Source organism: Paramisgurnus dabryanus, chromosome 13 (assembly GCF_030506205.2).
Source record: "Paramisgurnus dabryanus chromosome 13, PD_genome_1.1, whole genome shotgun sequence".
Lineage (NCBI taxonomy): Eukaryota > Metazoa > Chordata > Actinopteri > Cypriniformes > Cobitidae > Paramisgurnus > Paramisgurnus dabryanus.
In genome coordinates this window covers 33,917,007-33,938,078 of record NC_133349.1, presented here as the reverse complement: position 1 = coordinate 33,938,078, position 21,072 = coordinate 33,917,007, and the positions used below count along the sequence as shown (strand labels likewise).

The following is a 21,072-nucleotide window of genomic DNA, read 5'->3' as shown; positions in this document are numbered from 1 at the left end:
ACACTTGAATAAAAGCACAGTAAAAAATATATTTTAAATACACGAAATAAAAAAATACTCCACCTCTGTGTCACATGACCCATGTGCATGCGCAGCTTACTGTATAAAATTGCGTGCAGGGTCACAGCCATTTTTTAAATGATGCAAGGGGAAATAGAAACTCCTAAATAAAAATAAAAATGTGTTTGGTCTGATTAAAAAAAAATATATATTTTAAATGTATTTGATTGGTTTGTCGATAGTGAGCGCGGAAATGTTTAGTTGTTTAATAAGCATAGCGCCACCGTTAAGACACGGCTGAGTGTTGCAGTGAGACTGACATGTTATGGTTCTGCTGTTATCTTTGAACTATTTTCGCTGCTGAAACAACAAAAACAGTCAACATTGCGTCTAAAATGTAAGTGACTTAATATTAATTACTTGTTTAGTGAACTGTCATATGAAATCTGTACATTTTCAACCGTGATGTGATGCTGCTTAACTGTATCATGTTATTAAAAACTTCACATTTTTACCACAGTATGTTTTACCCACTGTTAGCTCACTTTGTGTTTGCTGCGCTTATTTGTTTAACTTAGCGTTATTACATTATGCACTTTCGGTTGCCGAAAACACTTTCGTGTTTTGGTGATTGTTATTGGCGTTTTAATCTAGTTACTTGTCTCTGATAAGTGGACAAGCGTTGATGTTGAGCCCTGCGACGTGTTTTTAGACTGCTTCAGTAGGCTAGGTCCAATCTTTACGGCTCCTCCATTGTGTTGCATATCAGTTCTTCATAGTTTTTTGTCCATTATTATAATTAATGATATTATGAATTGCAGTGAGGTTGATCTCATTTGTGCCCCCTGAAAAAATGAAATGCCCGTCCGTGAATTTGTGTCTGGCGTCGGGTCTGCTGCTCATTAGGTAAGTTATAGATACATACAGATGTGCGCGTGCACGTTTCACCAGGCTCAATCCACTCTAAAAGCTTTCGGCCCGCCCTGCTACTGGGGGGGTAGAGTGTGGGTCACATAATTTTTATTTTATAAGGGGACAGAGAATGAAAAACCATTTTTACCTTGTCTTTGTTGAATAATGGTAGTCTACCCGCATTCACGAACATACAAAAAGTGCTAAATATGCTAAACATCTCAGTCTCATAGAAATTCCTCTTTTAGAAATCTCAGCCAGAAAACGTCCCAATCTGAAAAACTGATGCTTATGACATCAAAGGCATCTTATGGCGCTTTTCCATTGCATAGTACCCCACGGTTTAGTTTAGTTTGGGTCGGGTCAGTTTACTTTTGGGAGCTTTTCCATTGGGTGCAGTACGTAGTACCCGATACTTTTTTTCGTACCACCTCGGTTGGGGTTCCAAGCGACCCGAGCTGATACCAAACGTGACGCGAAAACACTGTAGATCACTGATTGGTCTGAGAGAATCGTCACGTCATCGCTATAATGTAAATATTAGCTTTAGCTTACTGCTAGCTTGCGCTGTCTCAAGCAAACATGTTGTTATCTGTGTTCTGCTATAAGTTTCCAAACACCCTTTTAGCGATGAAAAACATCCGCAGGTTGAGAATCCGGGACACCATAACAGTTTTTTCCAGACTTACAGTTTGTGGCGGCACATTCGCGACGTGCACGTCCGCATTATATATGCTTAAATGCAACTTGAATGAGGCTCAGCGGAGCGCCGTCGACTGACGCCACGGGTCGGGTGTTTGAACAGAAACTGTCATGTGACACAGAGGTAGTTATAAACGCGATGTGCAAACATCTATTTGTGGTGGCCAATTTTAATTTTGTGGCAGACTGAGAAATAAATGAATGTACAACAATGCTCTCACGTGTATGATGTCACAGCAGTAGGCAGCGTAAATATAACGACACGCCTATAATCCCTCCCACTCCGAAGTGATACTAAACTCGATGAAAAAGCTAACCACGCCAAAGTGAGGTGAGCTGACCCGACCCAAACTAAACTAAACCGTGGGGTACTATGCAATGGAAAAGCGCCATAACTGCCCCTCTTTAAAATAATTGGCTACATTTTTTGAGTGGAAGCAAAGTCAGCCAAATAGTAATGAGATTGCAAGTTAAGCCAGTAGGGGGAGCCAAATAGGTGCAAACTCACTTGTTTAAAATCCCCCACCCTAATAGAGCTATCTGAGAGAGGTTTTTAGGAAGCTTCTAAGGCATTACAGACCCAAACTAAATTTTTTTTGTTTACATGTCACATCACAGAACAAGGATAAATGCCCCGTTCAATCATTCTATGTCACCTTTAAATAAAATGTATTTAAAAAAAATGAAGAGGATACCATGTATTGGTTTAGAATGGTAAAAACAGATAAAACTATTGAAGCATTTAAAAAAGAACTACTAATGCAAGATTGGAGTATTATATACAGAGATAATGATACTAACAAGGCATATGATGAGTTTATGCGAGTATTTCAAAAAGTATATGATAAAAATTGCCCAATAAAAAACACTGTAAAAAAGAAAGTGCAAAGAATACAAATGGATGTCTAAGGGATTGCTGAATGACTGTAAGAAAAAAAATACTTTACAAAAAATGTATAAAAGAAAAAAAAAAAGAAGCGGAGGATAAATATGAGAAATATAAAAATAAACTGGGCCCGGTTCCCCAAAACGTTCTTATCGCTAAGTAGTTCTTAACCTATTCCTTAACCTCTCTCTTAACTATTCCCAAAACGTTCGTATGCTAAGTATATCTTCTGTAAGAAACACTTTCGTAAGGTTGGTCTGGACCATTCGTAAGCTCTCTCTTAGCGTTGTTTGAGCGCAAAACGCTATCGCCGCAGTCTTTAGAAATCAGCGTAGCGCAGTACAAGTCAAACTATGGTATGCTGACAATGATTTTATGTTATGGACATTTTTAAGACTTATAATAAAATATGTTTGCAATGGATACAGGACTATTTATGCAGTTGGCTTTATTTGGTATCAGAGCTAATGAATCAAAGAAGGCGCCGGTGTTTGTTCCTCATTGAAGTCTGTTCCCTCTATGTTTATAGCGTTTTCATCACGTTACATTTATAATTTATTTATAAAGATTAAAGATTTCAATTGGTTATACTTAAAAGCAATAATATCATGTATTCTATTATACAATTTATTAAATATTTCATATTTGATATTTTTATGTCTTTTATAGCCTGTCTTTTTCTTTTTTTTCCTACTGTTTGTTTTAAAACTGTTATGTTTCCAAACATAATAAATATATATTATACATATAATATGATTCATACTGTAAAAATAATTGACTTACAATCAAGAACAGTCAAGATACATTACATAAATGCACACATATACATGTCAGTAGCCATTAAAACTTTCAATGTATATAAAGAATAAACGTATAATGTGATAAAAATGCTATAAAAACACTACACTAAAGGGAAACATATAGGGGTAACAGACTTCCACACAACACCGGCCGCGTAACTGTTTAGTCCATGCCAATTTTTTTATTTGTCAACCCTTAAATCATTTGACATTTTGCCTGACGTGGCTAAATAAAAAAATCGCCTTCCAAGACAACTCATTATGGAGCTGCTAGATCTTCTCAGACCATATTCTCTATCTAACTAGGTTGCTTTTTATTAAATACATTAATGATAAGCAATACCGCATTAAACAGAAATACTGCAGCTGCTTGCCAATCAATTCTAATTGTTAAGTACCTTAACATTCGTATAAAAGTGTATTACATATTTTTTTTAAGTCAAAACCCATGTCAAGAAGCGGCACAAGTGGCACAACGGGATAAGGAGGGTGGATAAATAGCGAGGGATACCCGGTTCGTCTACCCGTATTACTGATAATTTGATCATTTAATTAATAGTCTATATTTTACGGATAACTTAAACTATGTTAAAATAAATGTGACTGGAATAATTTGAGTAATGTTCCATTTGTATATAACGTGTTGCCTTTCTTAACGTCGTAATGCACCTTCGCGTGAAGTGGAAAATCGATCCCTGAGTGATCGATCGCAAATAATTCTGCACCTTAACTTGGGACTGCGCCATTGTACGTCGAACTTAGAGGCAGCGTGTTAAGAAGCTTCCTAAGAGACACTTCGTGGAACACACTTAGGAACATCAACAACTTTGGTAAGATATATCTTTTTGAGTCTTCTTAGCACGCTAAGAGTGAACGTTATTGGGGAACCGGGCCCTGATCGGTATTAGCCTGCCGACCTTAGGTCGGTGGCCCGGAGGCAGTGGACCTTTGCCTCTTGGAGGTGCTGCGATCCTTGCCTTCGAAGCCAGCTTTGCGCATAACCCGGCCGGTGAAAAAGGCAAGCGCACGTCAAAAGAGCATTCCCTGACCGGGAATCGAACCCGGGCCGCGGCGATGAGAGCGCCGAATCCTAGCCACTAGACCACCAGGGAGGGCACGCTGACTCCCAGACCGTGGATGCCCGGCAGACTGTGCGGAAGGGAAATGGGTCTAAAGTCTCAAAGTAGTCGACAAAAAGTCACCCTGCCCCGTGTGAGCTCGAACTCACGACCTTCAGATTATGAGACTGACGCGCTGCCTAACTGCGCCAACGAGGCACGCCCAGACCGGCGGCGCCTGGGTGGCCCCTTGTGTCTGGTTGCGTGGCATTTTGTGCGCCACCAGCGAGGAAACTCCTGCGAGCAGAGCACGACTGGGCTTCTTGCACTCTGGCTACCCACACTGAGGACCTTCTCATTCTTAACTTGTTACACGTACAGAAATAACTTCAAGGAGACACAGAGGGGCTATGTCATGCCCAGGATTCCTATCGTCTTTTAAATGGTGTCGAGAATGGCACGCCTGCCGTTGCTGGACGATCTTGGCGCACGTGCTCTCAGTCTAGATAAAACCCATGATAAATAAACACTTACATTTGACACATTTGACACAGCTGACAGATTAATGGAATAACGTTACATATCCACAATGCAAAGTCCCAGTTACTCAGTGATCACGTGTTTGGCTCGTCTTTAGCCACATTATCAAAGGGAAAACTTTAATTGTGCTACAGTTGAAAGACTGTCCAATGTAAGCTGGTGACGTGTTCCACGTATTAGAATCTGTTAAAGAAAAAGCTCTGCGGCCGTTGCCTGTGGCAGTAAACTGTACTTCGCACTCACCTCTTGAAGAATTCCTCGTTTGCCTTGTGTGCTCGAGACACAATACCACCGGTTCTTTTAAGGATGTCACCGCCGTATGGTTAACAGTTGGCTACATTAGGAGGCAACTGTGAACCATAAAGCGGCAGTGAAACGTACAGAGATGACGCTTTTTCGTTAAATTGCAATGATGGCATCCATCCGCATTTGAGCAAGTATTTTCATTGCGCGTTCATGTAGAACGAGCAGGGTCTGAGAATGGCTATTCCTTTTTGTGACCCAGTTCTAATACAGTATGTGAAAGGGAGAACGGATCGTTGTATGCAAAACCACTTTGACAGGCATCCGTTACAGGGCAAATGGAGACGGGCTGCGTGTGCTTTTGGCAAATGAAAGGCTTCAGGCACATTGTTCCTCATTTCGAGAAATCCACATTCATCACCATTTCAAGGCGGTTATGAAGAAATAAATAAGAATTAAAGATGAGCTACATGAAGGAAATAAAACCGTGAGTCATTCCAAAAAATTATAACGACACATCCGCCGAGGAGGAAAAACGACTCGCTCGTGGCAGCTGCGGTCGTCAAGATGGCCGAGCGGTCTAAGGCGCTGCGTTCAGGTCGCAGTCTCCTCTGGAGGTGTGGGTTTGAATCCCACTTCTGACATTCTATTGCCCTTGTTGGAGCCCCCCGTGCTGTGTATTGTGATTTCTTTCGAGGGAGCGTCCTTTTCAAAGAAGGCAGGAGGCAGGCACGCTGGGGACCACCCGGTTTCCCATTTTGGTAGAGATGAAGTTTGGCAGCTGTGCATGCTGGCCTCCAGAATCCAGCTGTCTTGTGCAAGCATGACTGCCCATGGCCCTGGCGTTGGGCCAGTGGCGCAATGGATAACGCGTCTGACTACGGATCAGAAGATTCTAGGTTCGACTCCTGGCTGGCTCGATTGTGCTTTTACTCCTTCCTCCTGCACGTTGGGTGTCTGCTGTCCTGCGTCAACATGCCTCAGTAGAGCAGAGGACGCACACCAGGCTCTGATTGCTCAGATGGCGGAGCGCAGGACTGCAGGCAGGCAAATTAACCTGCCGACCTTAGGTCGGTGGCCCGGAGGCAGTGGACCTTTGCCTCTTGGAGGTGCTGCGATCCTTGCCTTCGAAGCCAGCTTTGCGCATAACCCGGCCGGTGAAAAAGGCAAGCGCACGTCAAAAGAGCGTTCCCTGACCGGGAATCGAACCCGGGCCGCGGCGGTGAGAGCACCGAATCCTAGCCACTAGACCACCAGGGAGGGCACGCTGACTCTCAGACCGTGGATGCCCGGCAGACTGTCCGGAAGGGAAATGGGTCTAAAGTCTCAAAGTAGTCGACAAAAAGTCACCCTGCCCCGTGTGAGGCTCGAACTCACGACCTTCAGATTATGAGACTGACGCGCTGCCTAACTGCGCCAACGAGGCACGCCCAGACCGGTGGCGCCTGGGTGGCCCCTTGCGTCTGGTTGCGTGGCATTTTGTGCGCCACCAGCGAGGAAACTCCTGCGAGCAGAGCACGACTGGGCTTCTTGCACTCTGGCTACCCACACTGAGGACCTTCTCATTCTTAACTTGTTACACGTACAGAAATAACTTCAAGGAGACACAGAGGGGCTATGTCATGCCTAGTGGTGCAACGGATCGCAGTTGATCCGTGATCCGTACGGATCACGACCCACGGTTCGGCTCGCATGTGATTCGCGGATTAATACGCAAATTTAAATAGGGAAAGTTTATAATTTGTAAGTGTTATAAAGGTTTGCAAATGTTAACATTCAAGTGATTTTAAACAGTTTAACTGCAAAACGGCGCTAAAGTGATCAGTTTACTTTGCGCGCAAACGCACGCGTGCGGTTGAATGCGTCCGGTCCAGCTCGAGTAAAAGCTCTGGCTGCCCATACAACAACGCTTAGAAAAGTTGTAGTGGACGCTCTGACGCTCGAATGCATTCTCTGAACTCCTCTCAGGCGGAGGTTTCCGCCTTCCGATTGGTTGCCGGTGAACATTTCCGCCTTCCGATTGGTTGCCGCCGAACCGCGTCATATCTCATTACCATAAAGTTGAGCTGATTTCAACTCTCCTCGACGCTCACGCTGTACATGACGCGCCGCGCCGCTGCTCGCCGGAGCTCGCTGCCGGCTCTCATTGAAAATGAATGACTTTCGGACACTTTGACGCTCTCGCCGGTGGCGGTCTGAATGCACAGTAAGACGTAATCATCCTTCAAAGATCAGAACTCTTGATGTTTAAATTTCAGAGAGTTGCGCTACTCTCTCTCATACTGTAGTGTATTAAAATACATTTGGCTAATAGAGCAATGAAAAACAACGTAACGTTTTTATGTGGGACGACTGTAATGCTGCGCCGTCTGTAATTCACCCTTTGTCTGTGTCTGTGCGCTCGTTTAAGGGGACTCGGTAGTGCACAAACAGAGAGATGCAGTCTGTGCACATTTGGTCTTAAAGAGACAGTCAGCTCAATTGACCTACTTAAGTCTGTGTCATTAATGTTAATCAAACAACCCAAGACAAAGAGAAAATCACTTCTGAAGCTTTAAAAAAATAATAATTACATTTAATTAATACAATAAATGCAGTGTAATTATTCATTTGATTTCTGTAACTAATGATTTTAGACCTTACTTAAAGTGCAACCTTGTTCTTTTTATAAATGTTTGTAATTTCTTGATTTGTTATTAGAATTTTCCCATACTTTTTTTTTTGCTGATCCGAAAAATGACCCGATCCGTGCCTCAAAATCCGTAATATGATCCGAACCGTGAGTTTTGTGACCCGTTGCACCCCTAGTCATGCCCAGGATTCCTATCGTCTTTTAAATGGTGTCGAGAATGGCACGCCTGCCGTTGCTGGACGATCTTGGCGCACGTGCTCTCAGTCTAGATAAAACCCATGATAAATAAACACTTACATTTGACACATTTGACACAGCTGACAGATTAATGGAATAACGTTACATATCCACAATGCAAAGTCCCAGTTACTCAGTGATCACGTGTTTGGCTCGTCTTTAGCCACATTATCAAAGGGAAAACTTTAATTGTGCTACAGTTGAAAGACTGTCCAATGTAAGCTGGTGACGTGTTCCACGTATTAGAATCTGTTAAAGAAAAAGCTCTGCGGCCGTTGCCTGTGACAGTAAACTGTACTTCGCACTCACCTCTTGAAGAATTCCTCGTTTGCCTTGTGTGCTCGAGACACAATACCACCGGTTCTTTTAAAGCAACACTATGTAGTTTTTTTAACTTTAAATAATGTCTCTAAAATTATTTCCGTGATAGAACAACTTTTAACTGGACAAAATGTACTGTTGCTGCAACATGAGCAGCCTCCTAGCTGCTACAAGCACACTCTGAAAGTGGCGGTGGAGGGTAGGAAACACAGCCCCGCCCCTCCCCATGCCTGCAGTAGAGTGTCTGATACCAGGCACTGTTGTGCTTTTCAACCACAAGGGGGAGCTGTAAGTCATTTTTACATGGAAACTACATAGTGTTGCTTTAAGGATGTCACCGCCGTATGGTTAACAGTTGGCTACATTAGGAGGCAACTGTGAACCATAAAGCGGCAGTGAAACGTACAGAGATGACGCTTTTTCGTTAAATTGCAATGATGGCATCCATCCGCATTTGAGCAAGTATTTTCATTGCGCGTTCATGTAGAACGAGCAGGGTCTGAGAATGGCTATTCCTTTTTGTGACCCAGTTCTAATACAGTATGTGAAAGGGAGAACGGATCGTTGTATGCAAAACCACTTTGACAGGCATCCGTTACAGGGCAAATGGAGACGGGCTGCGTGTGCTTTTGGCAAATGAAAGGCTTCAGGCACATTGTTCCTCATTTCGAGAAATCCACATTCATCACCATTTCAAGGCGGTTGTGAAGAAATAAATAAGAATTAAAGATGAGCTACATGAAGGAAATAAAACCGTGAGTCATTCCAAAAATTATAACGACACATCCGCCGAGGAGGAAAAACGACTCGCTCGTGGCAGCTGCGGGCGTCAGGATGGCCGAGCGGTCTAAGGCGCTGCGTTAAGGTTGCAGTCTCCTCTGGAGGCGTGGGTTCGAATCCTACTTCTGCCATTCTATTGCCCTTGTTGGAGCCCCCCGTGCTGTGTATTGTGGTTTCTTTCGAGGGAGCGTCCTTTTCAAAGAAGGCAGGAGGCAGGCACGCGGGGGACCACCCGGTTTCCCATTTTGGTAGAGATGAAGTTTGGCAGCTGTGCATGCCGGCCTCCAGAATCCAGCTGTCTTCTGCAAGCATGACTGCCCATGGCCCTGGCGTTGGGCCAGTGGCGCAATGGATAACGTGTCTGACTACGGATCAGAAGATTCTAGGTTCGACTCCTGGCTGGCTCGATCGTGCTTTTACTCCTTCCTCCTGCACGTTGGGTGTCTGCTGTCCTGCGTCAACATGCCTCAGTAGAGCAGAGGACGCACACCAGGCTCTGATTGCTCAGATGGCGGAGCGCAGGACTGCAGGCAGGCAAATTAGCCTGCCGACCTTAGGTCGGTGGCCCGGAGGCAGTGGACCTCCGCCTCCTGGAGGTGCTGCGATCCTTGCCTTCGAAGCCAGCTTTGCGCATAACCCGGCCGGTGAAAAAGGCAAGCGCACGTCAAAAGAGCGTTCCTTGACCGGGAATCGAACCCGGGCCGCGGCGGTGAGAGCGCCGAATCCTAGCCACTAGACCACCAGGGAGGGCACGCTGACTCTCAGACCGTGGATGCCCGGCAGACTGTGCGGAAGGGAAATGGGTCTAAAGTCTCAAAGTAGTCGACAAAAAGTCACCCTGCCCCGTGTGAGGCTTGAACTCACGACCTTCAGATTATGAGACTGACGCGCTGCCTAACTGCGCCAACGAGGCACGCCCGGAACGGTGGCGCCTGGGTGGCCCCTTGCGTCTGGTTGCGTGGCATTTTGTGCGCCACCAGCGGGGAAACTCCTGCGAGCAGAGCACGACTGGGCTTCTTGCACTCTGGCTACCCACACTGAGGACCTTCTCATTCTTAACTTGTTACACGTACAGAAATAACTTCAAGGAGACACAGAGGGGCTATGTCATGCCCAGGATTCCTATCGTCTTTTAAATGGTGTCGAGAATGGCACGCCTGCCGTTGCTGGACGATCTTGGCGCACGTGCTCTCAGTCTAGATAAAACCCATGATAAATAAACACTTACATTTGACACATTTGACACAGCTGACAGATTAATGGAATAACGTTACATATCCACAATGCAAAGTCCCAGTTACTCAGTGATCACGTGTTTGGCTCGTCTTTAGCCACATTATCAAAGGGAAAACTTTAATTGTGCTACAGTTGAAAGACTGTCCAATGTAAGCTGGTGACGTGTTCCACGTATTAGAATCTGTTAAAGAAAAAGCTCTGCGGCCGTTGCCTGTGGCAGTAAACTGTACTTCGCACTCACCTCTTGAAGAATTCCTCGTTTGCCTTGTGTGCTCGAGACACAATACCACCGGTTCTTTTAAGGATGTCACCGCCGTATGTATAACAGTTGGCTACATTAGGAGGCAACTGTGAACCATAAAGCGGCAGTGAAACGTACAGAGATGACGCTTTTTCGTTAAATTGCAATGATGGCATCCATCCGCATTTGAGCAAGTATTTTCATTGCGCGTTCATGTAGAACGAGCAGGGTCTGAGAATGGCTATTCCTTTTTGTGACCCAGTTCTAATACAGTATGTGAAAGGGAGAACGGATCGTTGTATGCAAAACCACTTTGACAGGCATCCGTTACAGGGCAAATGGAGACGGGCTGCGTGTGCTTTTGGCAAATGAAAGGCTTCAGGCACATTGTTCCTCATTCCGAGAAATCCACATTCATCACCATTTCAAGGCGGTTTTGACGAAATAAATAAGAATTAAAGATGAGCTACATGAAGGAAATAAAACCGTGAGTCATTCCAAAAATTATAACGACACATCCGCCGAGGAGGAAAAACGACTTGCTCGTGGCAGCTGCGGTCGTCAGGATGGCCGAGCGGTCTAAGGCGCTGCGTTCAGGTCGCAGTCTCCTCTGGAGGCGTGGGTTCAAATCCCACTTCTGACATTCTATTGCCCTTGTTGGAGCCCCCCGTGCTGTGTATTGTGGTTTCTTTCGAGGGAGCGTCCTTTTCAAAGAAGGCAGGAGGCAGGCACGCGGGGGACCACCCGGTTTCCCATTTTGGTAGAGATGAAGTTTGGCAGCTGTGCATGCCGGCCTCCAGAATCCAGCTGTCTTCTGCAAGCATGACTGCCCATGGCCCTGGCGTTGGGCCAGTGGCGCAATGAATAACGCGTCTGTCTACGGATCAGAAGATTCTAGGTTCGACTCCTGGCTGGCTCGATCGTGCTTTTACTCCTTCCTCCTGCACGTTGGGTGTCTGCTGTCCTGCGTTAACATGCCTCAGTAGAGCAGAGGACGCACACCAGGCTCTGATTGCTCAGATGGCGGAGCGCAGGACTGCAGGCAGGCAAATTAGCCTGCCGACCTTAGGTCGGTGGCCCGGAGGCAGTGGACCTTTGCCTCTTGGAGGTGCTGCGATCCTTGCCTTCGAAGCCAGCTTTGCGCATAACCCGGCCGGTGAAAAAGGCAAGCGCACGTCAAAAGAGCGTTCCTTGACCGGGAATCGAACCCGGGCCGCGGCGGTGAGAGCGCCGAATCCTAGCCACTAGACCACCAGGGAGGGCACGCTTACTCTCAAACCGTAGATGCCCGGCAGACTGTGCGGAAGGGAAATGGGTCTAAAGTCTCAAAGTAGTCGACAAAAAGTCACCCTGCCCCGTGTGAGGCTCGAACTCATGACCTTCAGATTATGAGACTGACGCGCTGCCTAACTGCGCCAACGAGGCACGCCCGGACCGGTGGCGCCTGGGTGGCCCCTTGCGTCTGGTTGCGTGGCATTTTGTGCGCCACCAGCGAGGAAACTCCTGCGAGCAGAGCACGACTGGGCTTCTTGCACTCTGGCTACCCACACTGAGGACCTTCTCATTCTTAACTTGTTACACGTACAGAAATAACTTCAAGGAGACACAGAGGGGCTATGTCATGCCCAGGATTCCTATCGTCTTTTAAATGGTGTCGAGAATGGCACGCCTGCCGTTGCTGGACGATCTTGGCGCACGTGCTCTCAGTCTAGATAAAACCCATGATAAATAAACACTTACATTTGACACATTTGACACAGCTGACAGATTAATGGAATAACGTTACATATCCACAATGCAAAGTCCCAGTTACTCAGTGATCACGTGTTTGGCTCGTCTTTAGCCACATTATCAAAGGGAAATCTTTAATTGTGCTACAGTTGAAAGACTGTCCAATGTAAGCTGGTGACGTGTTCCACGTATTAGAATCTGTTAAAGAAAAAGCTCTGCGGCCGTTGCCTGTGGCAGTAAACTGTACTTCGCACTCACCTCTTGAAGAATTCCTCGTTTGCCTTGTGTGTTCGAGACACAATACCACCGGTTCTTTTAAGGATGTCACCGCCGTATGGTTAACAGTTGGCTACATTAGGAGGCAACTGTGAACCATAAAGCGGCAGTGAAACGTACAGAGATGACGCTTTTTCGTTAAATTGCAATGATGGCATCCATCCGCATTTGAGCAAGTATTTTCATTGCGCGTTCATGTAGAACGAGCAGGGTCTGAGAATGGCTATTCCTTTTTGTGACCCAGTTCTAATACAGTATGTGAAAGGGAGAACGGATCGTTGCATGCAAAACCACTTTGACAGGCATCCGTTACAGGGCAAATGGAGACGGGCTGCGTGTGCTTTTGGCAAATGAAAGGCTTCAGGCACATTGTTCCTCATTTCGAGAAATCCACATTCATCACCATTTCAAGGCGGTTGTGACGAAATAAATAAGAATTAAAGATGAGCTACATGAAGGAAATAAAACCGTGAGTCATTCCAAAAATTATAACGACACATCCGCCGAGGAGGAAAAACGACTCGCTCGTGGCAGCTGCGGTCGTCAGGATGGCCGAGCGGTCTAAGGCGCTGCGTTCAGGTCGCAGTCTCCTCTGGAGGCGTGGGTTTGAATCCCACTTCTGACATTCTATTGCCCTTGTTGGAGCCCCCCGTGCTGTGTATTGTGGTTTCTTTCGAGGGAGCGTCCTTTTCAAAGAAGGCAGGAGGCAGGCACGCGGGGGACCAACCGGTTTCCCATTTTGGTAGAGATGAAGTTTGGCAGCTGTGCATGCCGGCCTCCAGAATCCAGCTGTCTTCTGCAAGCATGACTGCCCATGGCCCTGGCGTTGGGCCAGTGGCGCAATGGATAACGCGTCTGACTACGGATCAGAAGATTCTAGGTTCGACTCCTGGCTGGCTCGATCGTGCTTTTACTCCTTCCTCCTGCACGTTGGGTGTCTGCTGTCCTGCGTCAACATGCCTCAGTAGAGCAGAGGACGCACACCAGGCTCTGATTGCTCAGATGGCGGAGCGCAGGACTGCAGGCAGGCAAATTAGCCTGCCGACCTTAGGTCGGTGGCCCGGAGGCAGTGGACCTTTGCCTCTTGGAGGTGCTGCGATCCTTGCCTTCGAAGCCAGCTTTGCGCATAACCCGGCCGGTGAAAAAGGCAAGCGCACGTCAAAAGAGCGTTCCCTGACCGGGAATCGAACCCGGGCCGCGGCGGTGAGAGCGTCGAATCCTAGCCACTAGACCACCAGGGAGGGCACGCTGACTCTCGGACCGTGGATGCGCGGCAGACTGTGCGGAACGGAAATGGGTCTAAAGTCTCAAAGTAGTCGACAAAAAGTCACCCTGCCCCGTGTGAGGCTCGAACTCACGACCTTCAGATTATGAGACTGACGCGCTGCCTAACTGCGCCAACGAGGCACGCCCGGACCGGTGGCGCCTGGGTGGCCCCTTGCGTCTGGTTGCGTGGCATTTTGTGCGCCACCAGCGGGGAAACTCCTGCGAGCATGGCACGACTGGGCTTCTTGCACTCTGGCTACCCACACTGAGGACCTTCTCATTCTTAACTTGTTACACGTACAGAAATAACTTCAAGGAGACACAGAGGGGCTATGTCATGCCCAGGATTCCTATCGTCTTTTAAATGGTGTCGAGAATGGCACGCCTGCCGTTGCTGGACGATCTTGGCGCACGTGCTCTCAGTCTAGATAAAACCCATGATAAATAAACACTTACATTTGACACATTTGACACAGCTGACAGATTAATGGAATAACGTTACATATCCACAATGCAAAGTCCCAGTTACTCAGTGATCACGTGTTTGGCTCGTCTTTAGCCACATTATCAAAGGGAAAACTTTAATTGTGCTACAGTTGAAAGACTGTCCAATGTAAGCTGGTGACGTGTTCCACGTATTAGAATCTGTTAAAGAAAAAGCTCTGCGGCCGTTGCCTGTGGCAGTAAACTGTACTTCGCACTCACCTCTTGAAGAATTCCTCGTTTGCCTTGTGTGCTCGAGACACAATACCACCGGTTCTTTTAAGGATGTCACCGCCGTATGGTTAACAGTTGGCTACATTAGGAGGCAACTGTGAACCATAAAGCGGCAGTGAAACGTACAGAGATGACGCTTTTTCGTTAAATTGCAATGATGGCATCCATCCGCATTTGAGCAAGTATTTTCATTGCGCGTTCATGTAGAACGAGCAGGGTCTGAGAATGGCTATTCCTTTTTGTGACCCAGTTCTAATACAGTATGTGAAAGGGAGAACGGATCGTTGTATGCAAAACCACTTTGACAGGCATCCGTTACAGGGCAAATGGAGACGGGCTGCGTGTGCTTTTGGCAAATGAAAGGCTTCAGGCACATTGTTCCTCATTTCGAGAAATCCACATTCATCACCATTTCAAGGCGGTTGTGACGAAATAAATAAGAATTAAAGATGAGCTACATGAAGGAAATAAAACCGTGAGTCATTCCAAAAATTATAACGACACATCCGCCGAGGAGGAAAAACGACTCGCTCGTGGCAGCTGCGGTCGTCAGGATGGCCGAGCGGTCTAAGGCCCTGCGTTCAGGTCGCAGTCTCCTCTGGAGGCGTGGGTTCGAATCCCACTTCTGACATTCTATTGCCCTTGTTGGAGCCCCCCGTGCTGTGTATTGTGGTTTCTTTCGAGGGAGCGTCCTTTTCAAAGAAGGCAGGAGGCAGGCACGCGGGGGACCACCCGGTTTTCCATTTTGGTAGAGATGAAGTTTGGCAGCTGTGCATGCCGGCCTCCAGAATCCAGCTGTCTTCTGCAAGCATGACTGCTCATAGCCCTGGCGTTGGGCCAGTGGCGCAATGGATAACGCGTCTGACTACGGATCAGAAGATTCTAGGTTCGACTCCTGGCTGGCTCGATCGTGCTTTTACTCCTTCCTCCTGCACGTTGGGTGTCTGCTGTCCTGCGTCAACATGCCTCAGTAAAGCAGAGGACGCACACCAGGCTCTGATTGCTCAGATGGCGGAGCGCAGGACTGCAGGCAGGCAAATTAGCCTGCCGACCTTAGGTCGGTGGCCCGGAGGCAGTGGACCTTTGCCTCTTGGAGGTGCTGCGATCCTTGCCTTCGAAGCCAGCTTTGCGCATAACCCGGCCGGTGAAAAAGGCAAGCGCACGTCAAAAGAGCGTTCCCTGACCGGGAATCGAACCCGGGCCGCGGCGGTGAGAGCGCCGAATCCTAGCCACTAGACCACCAGGGAGGGCAGGCTGACTCTCAGACCGTGGATGCCCGGCAGACTGTGCGGATTGGAAATGGGTCTAAAGTCTCAAAGTAGTCGACAAAAAGTCACCCTGCCCCGTGTGAGGCTCGAACTCACGACCTTCAGATTATGAGACTGACGCGCTGCCTAACTGCGCCAACGAGGCACGCCCGGACCGGTGGCGCCTGGGTGGCCCCTTGCGTCTGGTTGCGTGGCATTTTGTGCGCCACCAGCGGGGAAACTCCTGCGAGCATGGCACGACTGGGCTTCTTGCACTCTGGCTACCCACACTGAGGACCTTCTCATTCTTAACTTGTTACACGTACAGAAATAACTTCAAGGAGACACAGAGGGGCTATGTCATGCCCAGGATTCCTATCGTCTTTTAAATGGTGTCGAGAATGGCACGCCTGCCGTTGCTGGACGATCTTGGCGCACATGCTCTCAGTCTAGATAAAACCCATGATAAATAAACACTTACATTTGACACATTTGACACAGCTGACAGATTAATGGAATAACGTTACATATCCACAATGCAAAGTCCCAGTTACTCAGTGATCACGTGTTTGGCTCGTCTTTAGCCACATTATCAAAGGGAAAACTTTAATTGTGCTACAGTTGAAAGACTGTCCAATGTAAGCTGGTGACGTGTTCCACGTATTAGAATCTGTTAAAGAAAAAGCTCTGCGGCCGTTGCCTGTGGCAGTGCACTGTACTTCGCACTCACCTCTTGAAGAATTCCTCGTTTGCCTTGTGTGCTCGAGACACAACACCATCGGTTCTTTTAAGGATGTCACCGCCGTATGGTTAACAGTTGGCTACATTAGGAGGCAACTGTGAACCATAAAGCGGCAGTGAAACGTACAGAGATGACGCTTTTTCGTTAAATTGCAATGATGGCATCCATCCGCATTTGAGCAAGTATTTTCATTGCGCGTTCATGTAGAACGAGCAGGGTCTGAGAATGGCTATTCCTTTTTGTGACCCAGTTCTAATACAGTATGTGAAAGGGAGAACGGATCGTTGTATGCAAAACCACTTTGACAGGCATCCGTTACAGGGCAAATGGAGACGGGCTGCGTGTGCTTTTGGCAAATGAAAGGCTTCAGGCACATTGTTCCTCATTTCGAGAAATCCACATTCATCACCATTTCAAGGCGGTTGTGACGAAATAAATAAGAATTAAAGATGAGCTACATGAAGGAAATAAAACCGTGAGTCATTCCAAAAATTATAACGACACATCCGCCGAGGAGGAAAAACGACTCGCTCGTGGCAGCTGCGGTCGTCAGGATGGCCGAGCGGTCTAAGGCGCTGCGTTCAGGTCGCAGTCTCCTCTGGAGGCGTGGGTTTGAATCCCACTTCTGACATTCTATTGCCCTTGTTGGAGCCCCCCGTGCTGTGTATTGTGGTTTCTTTCGAGGGAGCGTCCTTTTCAAAGAAGGCAGGAGGCAGGCACGCGGGGGACCAACCGGTTTCCCATTTTGGTAGAGATGAAGTTTGGCAGCTGTGCATGCCGGCCTCCAGAATCCAGCTGTCTTCTGCAAGCATGACTGCCCATGGCCCTGGCGTTGGGCCAGTGGCGCAATGGATAACGCGTCTGACTACGGATCAGAAGATTCTAGGTTTGACTCCTGGCTGGCTCGATCGTGCTTTTACTCCTTCCTCCTGCACGTTGGGTGTCTGCTGTCCTGCGTCAACATGCCTCAGTAGAGCAGAGGACGCACACCAGGCTCTGATTGCTCAGATGGCGGAGCGCAGGACTGCAGGCAGGCAAATTAGCCTGCCGACCTTAGGTCGGTGGCCCGGAGGCAGTGGACCTTTGCCTCTTGGAGGTGCTGCGATCCTTGCCTTCGAAGCCAGCTTTGCGCATAACCCGGCCGGTGAAAAAGGCAAGCGCACGTCAAAAGAGCGTTCCCTGACCGGGAATCGAACCCGGGCCGCGGCGGTGAGAGCGTCGAATCCTAGCCACTAGACCACCAGGGAGGGCACGCTGACTCTCGGACCGTGGATGCGCGGCAGACTGTGCGGAACGGAAATGGGTCTAAAGTCTCAAAGTAGTCGACAAAAAGTCACCCTGCCCCGTGTGAGGCTCGAACTCACGACCTTCAGATTATGAGACTGACGCGCTGCCTAACTGCGCCAACGAGGCACGCCCGGACCGGTGGCGCCTGGGTGGCCCCTTGCGTCTGGTTGCGTGGCATTTTGTGCGCCACCAGCGGGGAAACTCCTGCGAGCATGGCACGACTGGGCTTCTTGCACTCTGGCTACCCACACTGAGGACCTTCTCATTCTTAACTTGTTACACGTACAGAAATAACTTCAAGGAGACACAGAGGGGCTATGTCATGCCCAGGATTCCTATCGTCTTTTAAATGGTGTCGAGAATGGCACGCCTGCCGTTGCTGGACGATCTTGGCGCACGTGCTCTCAGTCTAGATAAAACCCATGATAAATAAACACTTACATTTGACACATTTGACACAGCTGACAGATTAATGGAATAACGTTACATATCCACAATGCAAAGTCCCAGTTACTCAGTGATCACGTGTTTGGCTCGTCTTTAGCCACATTATCAAAGGGAAAACTTTAATTGTGCTACAGTTGAAAGACTGTCCAATGTAAGCTGGTGACGTGTTCCACGTATTAGAATCTGTTAAAGAAAAAGCTCTGCGGCCGTTGCCTGTGGCAGTAAACTGTACTTCGCACTCACCTCTTGAAGAATTCCTCGTTTGCCTTGTGTGCTCGAGACACAATACCACCGGTTCTTTTAAGGATGTCACCGCCGTATGGTTAACAGTTGGCTACATTAGGAGGCAACTGTGAACCATAAAGCGGCAGTGAAACGTACAGAGATGACGCTTTTTCGTTAAATTGCAATGATGGCATCCATCCGCATTTGAGCAAGTATTTTCATTGCGCGTTCATGTAGAACGAGCAGGGTCTGAGAATGGCTATTCCTTTTTGTGACCCAGTTCTAATACAGTATGTGAAAGGGAGAACGGATCGTTGTATGCAAAACCACTTTGACAGGCATCCGTTACAGGGCAAATGGAGACGGGCTGCGTGTGCTTTTGGCAAATGAAAGGCTTCAGGCACATTGTTCCTCATTTCGAGAAATCCACATTCATCACCATTTCAAGGCGGTTGTGACGAAATTAATAAGAATTAAAGATGAGCTACATGAAGGAAATAAAACCGTGAGTCATTCCAAAAATTATAACGACACATCCGCCGAGGAGGAAAAACGACTCGCTCGTGGCAGCTGCAGTCGTCAGGATGGCCGAGCGGTCTAAGGCGCTGCGTTCAGGTCGCAGTCTCCTCTGGAGGCGTGGGTTCGAATCCCACTTCTGACATTCTATTGCCCTTGTTGGAGCCCCCCGTGCTGTGTATTGTGGTTTCTTTCGAGGGAGCGTCCTTTTCAAAGAAGGCAGGAGGCAGGCACGCGGGGGACCACCCGGTTTTCCATTTTGGTAGAGATGAAGTTTGGCAGCTGTGCATGCCGGCCTCCAGAATCCAGCTGTCTTCTGCAAGCATGACTGCTCATAGCCCTGGCGTTGGGCCAGTGGCGCAATGGATAACGCGTCTGACTACGGATCAGAAGATTCTAGGTTCGACTCCTGGCTGGCTCGATCGTGCTTTTACTCCTTCCTCCTGCACGTTGGGTGTCTGCTGTCCTGCGTCAACATGCCTCAGTAAAGCAGAGGACGCACACCAGGCTCTGATTGCTCAGATGGCGGAGCGCAGGACTGCAGGCAGGCAAATTAGCCTGCCGACCTTAGGTCGGTGGCCCGGAGGCAGTGGACCTTTGCCTCTTGGAGGTGCTGCGATCCTTGCCTTCGAAGCCAGCTTTGCGCATAACCCGGCCGGTGAAAAAGGCAAGCGCACGTCAAAAGAGCGTTCCCTGACCGGGAATCGAACCCGGGCCGCGGCGGTGAGAGCGCCGAATCCTAGCCACTAGACCACCAGGGAGGGCAGGCTGACTCTCAGACCGTGGATGCCCGGCAGACTGTGCGGATTGGAAATGGGTCTAAAGTCTCAAAGTAGTCGACAAAAAGTCACCCTGCCCCGTGTGAGGCTCGAACTCACGACCTTCAGATTATGAGACTGACGCGCTGCCTAACTGCGCCAACGAGGCACGCCCGGACCGGTGGCGCCTGGGTGGCCCCTTGCGTCTGGTTGCGTGGCATTTTGTGCGCCACCAGCGGGGAAACTCCTGCGAGCATGGCACGACTGGGCTTCTTGCACTCTGGCTACCCACACTGAGGACCTTCTCATTCTTAACTTGTTACACGTACAGAAATAACTTCAAGGAGACACAGAGGGGCTATGTCATGCCCAGGATTCCTATCGTCTTTTAAATGGTGTCGAGAATGGCACGCCTGCCGTTGCTGGACGATCTTGGCGCACATTGTTCCTCATTTCGAGAAATCCACATTCATCACCATTTCAAGGCGGTTGTGACGAAATAAATAAGAATTAAAGATGAGCTACATGAAGGAAATAAAACCGTGAGTCATTCCAAAAATTATAACGACACATCCGCCGAGGAGGAAAAACGACTCGCTCGTGGCAGCTGCGGTCGTCAGGATGGCCGAGCGGTCTAAGGCGCTGCGTTCAGGTCGCAGTCTCCTCTGGAGGCGTGGGTTTGAATCCCACTTCTGACATTCTATTGCCCTTGTTGGAGCCCCCCGTGCTGTGTATTGTGGTTTCTTTCGAGGGAGCGTCCTTTTCAAAGAAGGCAGGAGGCAGGCACGCGGGGGACCAACCGGTTTCCCATTTTGGTAGAGATGAAGTTTGGCAGCTGTGCATGCCGGCCTCCAGAATCCAGCTGTCTTCTGCAAGCATGACTGCCCATGGCCCTGGCGTTGGGCCAGTGGCGCAATGGATAACGTGTCTGACTACGGATCAGAAGATTCTAGGTTCGACTCCTGGCTGGCTCGATCGTGCTTTTACTCCTTCCTCCTGCACGTTGGGTGTCTGCTGTCCTGCGTCAACATGCCTCAGTAGAGCAGAGGACGCACACCAGGCTCTGATTGCTCAGATGGCGGAGCGCAGGACTGCAGGCAGGCAAATTAGCCTGCCGACCTTAGGTCGGTGGCCCGGAGGCAGTGGACCTTTGCCTCTTGGAGGTGCTGCGATCCTTGCCTTCGAAGCCAGCTTTGCGCATAACCCGGCCGGTGAAAAAGGCAAGCGCACGTCAAAAGAGCGTTCCCTGACCGGGAATCGAACCCGGGCCGC

The 21,072-nt window shown here is 48.4% G+C and overlaps 26 non-coding genes across 26 annotated transcripts; 14 read left to right on the top strand and 12 right to left on the bottom strand.

The window, feature by feature from the left end:
- Positions 1 to 4,340: 4,340 nt before the first annotated feature.
- On the bottom strand, positions 4,341 to 4,412 carry trnae-cuc (transfer RNA glutamic acid (anticodon CUC)). Its single transcript has one exon. It is a non-coding gene; the product is annotated as a tRNA-Glu (tRNA).
- A 92-nt stretch (positions 4,413 to 4,504) lies between these two features.
- On the bottom strand, positions 4,505 to 4,577 carry trnam-cau (transfer RNA methionine (anticodon CAU)). Its single transcript has one exon. It is a non-coding gene; the product is annotated as a tRNA-Met (tRNA).
- Positions 4,578 to 5,702: 1,125 nt separating this feature from the next.
- On the top strand, positions 5,703 to 5,785 carry trnal-cag (transfer RNA leucine (anticodon CAG)). The gene has a single exon. It is a non-coding gene; the product is annotated as a tRNA-Leu (tRNA).
- Positions 5,786 to 5,988: 203 nt separating this feature from the next.
- Positions 5,989 to 6,061, top strand: trnar-acg (transfer RNA arginine (anticodon ACG)). The gene has a single exon. It is a non-coding gene; the product is annotated as a tRNA-Arg (tRNA).
- Positions 6,062 to 6,329: 268 nt separating this feature from the next.
- Positions 6,330 to 6,401, bottom strand: trnae-cuc (transfer RNA glutamic acid (anticodon CUC)). The gene has a single exon. It is a non-coding gene; the product is annotated as a tRNA-Glu (tRNA).
- A 92-nt stretch (positions 6,402 to 6,493) lies between these two features.
- On the bottom strand, positions 6,494 to 6,567 carry trnam-cau (transfer RNA methionine (anticodon CAU)). Its single transcript has one exon. It is a non-coding gene; the product is annotated as a tRNA-Met (tRNA).
- Positions 6,568 to 9,445: 2,878 nt separating this feature from the next.
- On the top strand, positions 9,446 to 9,518 carry trnar-acg (transfer RNA arginine (anticodon ACG)). Its single transcript has one exon. It is a non-coding gene; the product is annotated as a tRNA-Arg (tRNA).
- A 432-nt stretch (positions 9,519 to 9,950) lies between these two features.
- Positions 9,951 to 10,024, bottom strand: trnam-cau (transfer RNA methionine (anticodon CAU)). Its single transcript has one exon. It is a non-coding gene; the product is annotated as a tRNA-Met (tRNA).
- A 1,124-nt stretch (positions 10,025 to 11,148) lies between these two features.
- Positions 11,149 to 11,231, top strand: trnal-cag (transfer RNA leucine (anticodon CAG)). Its single transcript has one exon. It is a non-coding gene; the product is annotated as a tRNA-Leu (tRNA).
- A 708-nt stretch (positions 11,232 to 11,939) lies between these two features.
- trnam-cau (transfer RNA methionine (anticodon CAU)) lies at positions 11,940 to 12,013 on the bottom strand. Its single transcript has one exon. It is a non-coding gene; the product is annotated as a tRNA-Met (tRNA).
- A 1,124-nt stretch (positions 12,014 to 13,137) lies between these two features.
- On the top strand, positions 13,138 to 13,220 carry trnal-cag (transfer RNA leucine (anticodon CAG)). Its single transcript has one exon. It is a non-coding gene; the product is annotated as a tRNA-Leu (tRNA).
- A 203-nt stretch (positions 13,221 to 13,423) lies between these two features.
- Positions 13,424 to 13,496, top strand: trnar-acg (transfer RNA arginine (anticodon ACG)). The gene has a single exon. It is a non-coding gene; the product is annotated as a tRNA-Arg (tRNA).
- A 432-nt stretch (positions 13,497 to 13,928) lies between these two features.
- trnam-cau (transfer RNA methionine (anticodon CAU)) lies at positions 13,929 to 14,002 on the bottom strand. Its single transcript has one exon. It is a non-coding gene; the product is annotated as a tRNA-Met (tRNA).
- A 1,124-nt stretch (positions 14,003 to 15,126) lies between these two features.
- trnal-cag (transfer RNA leucine (anticodon CAG)) lies at positions 15,127 to 15,209 on the top strand. Its single transcript has one exon. It is a non-coding gene; the product is annotated as a tRNA-Leu (tRNA).
- A 203-nt stretch (positions 15,210 to 15,412) lies between these two features.
- trnar-acg (transfer RNA arginine (anticodon ACG)) lies at positions 15,413 to 15,485 on the top strand. Its single transcript has one exon. It is a non-coding gene; the product is annotated as a tRNA-Arg (tRNA).
- A 268-nt stretch (positions 15,486 to 15,753) lies between these two features.
- trnae-cuc (transfer RNA glutamic acid (anticodon CUC)) lies at positions 15,754 to 15,825 on the bottom strand. Its single transcript has one exon. It is a non-coding gene; the product is annotated as a tRNA-Glu (tRNA).
- Positions 15,826 to 15,917: 92 nt separating this feature from the next.
- On the bottom strand, positions 15,918 to 15,991 carry trnam-cau (transfer RNA methionine (anticodon CAU)). The gene has a single exon. It is a non-coding gene; the product is annotated as a tRNA-Met (tRNA).
- A 1,124-nt stretch (positions 15,992 to 17,115) lies between these two features.
- trnal-cag (transfer RNA leucine (anticodon CAG)) lies at positions 17,116 to 17,198 on the top strand. Its single transcript has one exon. It is a non-coding gene; the product is annotated as a tRNA-Leu (tRNA).
- A 203-nt stretch (positions 17,199 to 17,401) lies between these two features.
- On the top strand, positions 17,402 to 17,474 carry trnar-acg (transfer RNA arginine (anticodon ACG)). The gene has a single exon. It is a non-coding gene; the product is annotated as a tRNA-Arg (tRNA).
- A 432-nt stretch (positions 17,475 to 17,906) lies between these two features.
- trnam-cau (transfer RNA methionine (anticodon CAU)) lies at positions 17,907 to 17,980 on the bottom strand. Its single transcript has one exon. It is a non-coding gene; the product is annotated as a tRNA-Met (tRNA).
- A 1,124-nt stretch (positions 17,981 to 19,104) lies between these two features.
- On the top strand, positions 19,105 to 19,187 carry trnal-cag (transfer RNA leucine (anticodon CAG)). Its single transcript has one exon. It is a non-coding gene; the product is annotated as a tRNA-Leu (tRNA).
- A 203-nt stretch (positions 19,188 to 19,390) lies between these two features.
- On the top strand, positions 19,391 to 19,463 carry trnar-acg (transfer RNA arginine (anticodon ACG)). The gene has a single exon. It is a non-coding gene; the product is annotated as a tRNA-Arg (tRNA).
- A 268-nt stretch (positions 19,464 to 19,731) lies between these two features.
- Positions 19,732 to 19,803, bottom strand: trnae-cuc (transfer RNA glutamic acid (anticodon CUC)). Its single transcript has one exon. It is a non-coding gene; the product is annotated as a tRNA-Glu (tRNA).
- Positions 19,804 to 19,895: 92 nt separating this feature from the next.
- Positions 19,896 to 19,969, bottom strand: trnam-cau (transfer RNA methionine (anticodon CAU)). The gene has a single exon. It is a non-coding gene; the product is annotated as a tRNA-Met (tRNA).
- Positions 19,970 to 20,415: 446 nt separating this feature from the next.
- Positions 20,416 to 20,498, top strand: trnal-cag (transfer RNA leucine (anticodon CAG)). Its single transcript has one exon. It is a non-coding gene; the product is annotated as a tRNA-Leu (tRNA).
- A 203-nt stretch (positions 20,499 to 20,701) lies between these two features.
- trnar-acg (transfer RNA arginine (anticodon ACG)) lies at positions 20,702 to 20,774 on the top strand. The gene has a single exon. It is a non-coding gene; the product is annotated as a tRNA-Arg (tRNA).
- Positions 20,775 to 21,072: the final 298 nt, after the last annotated feature.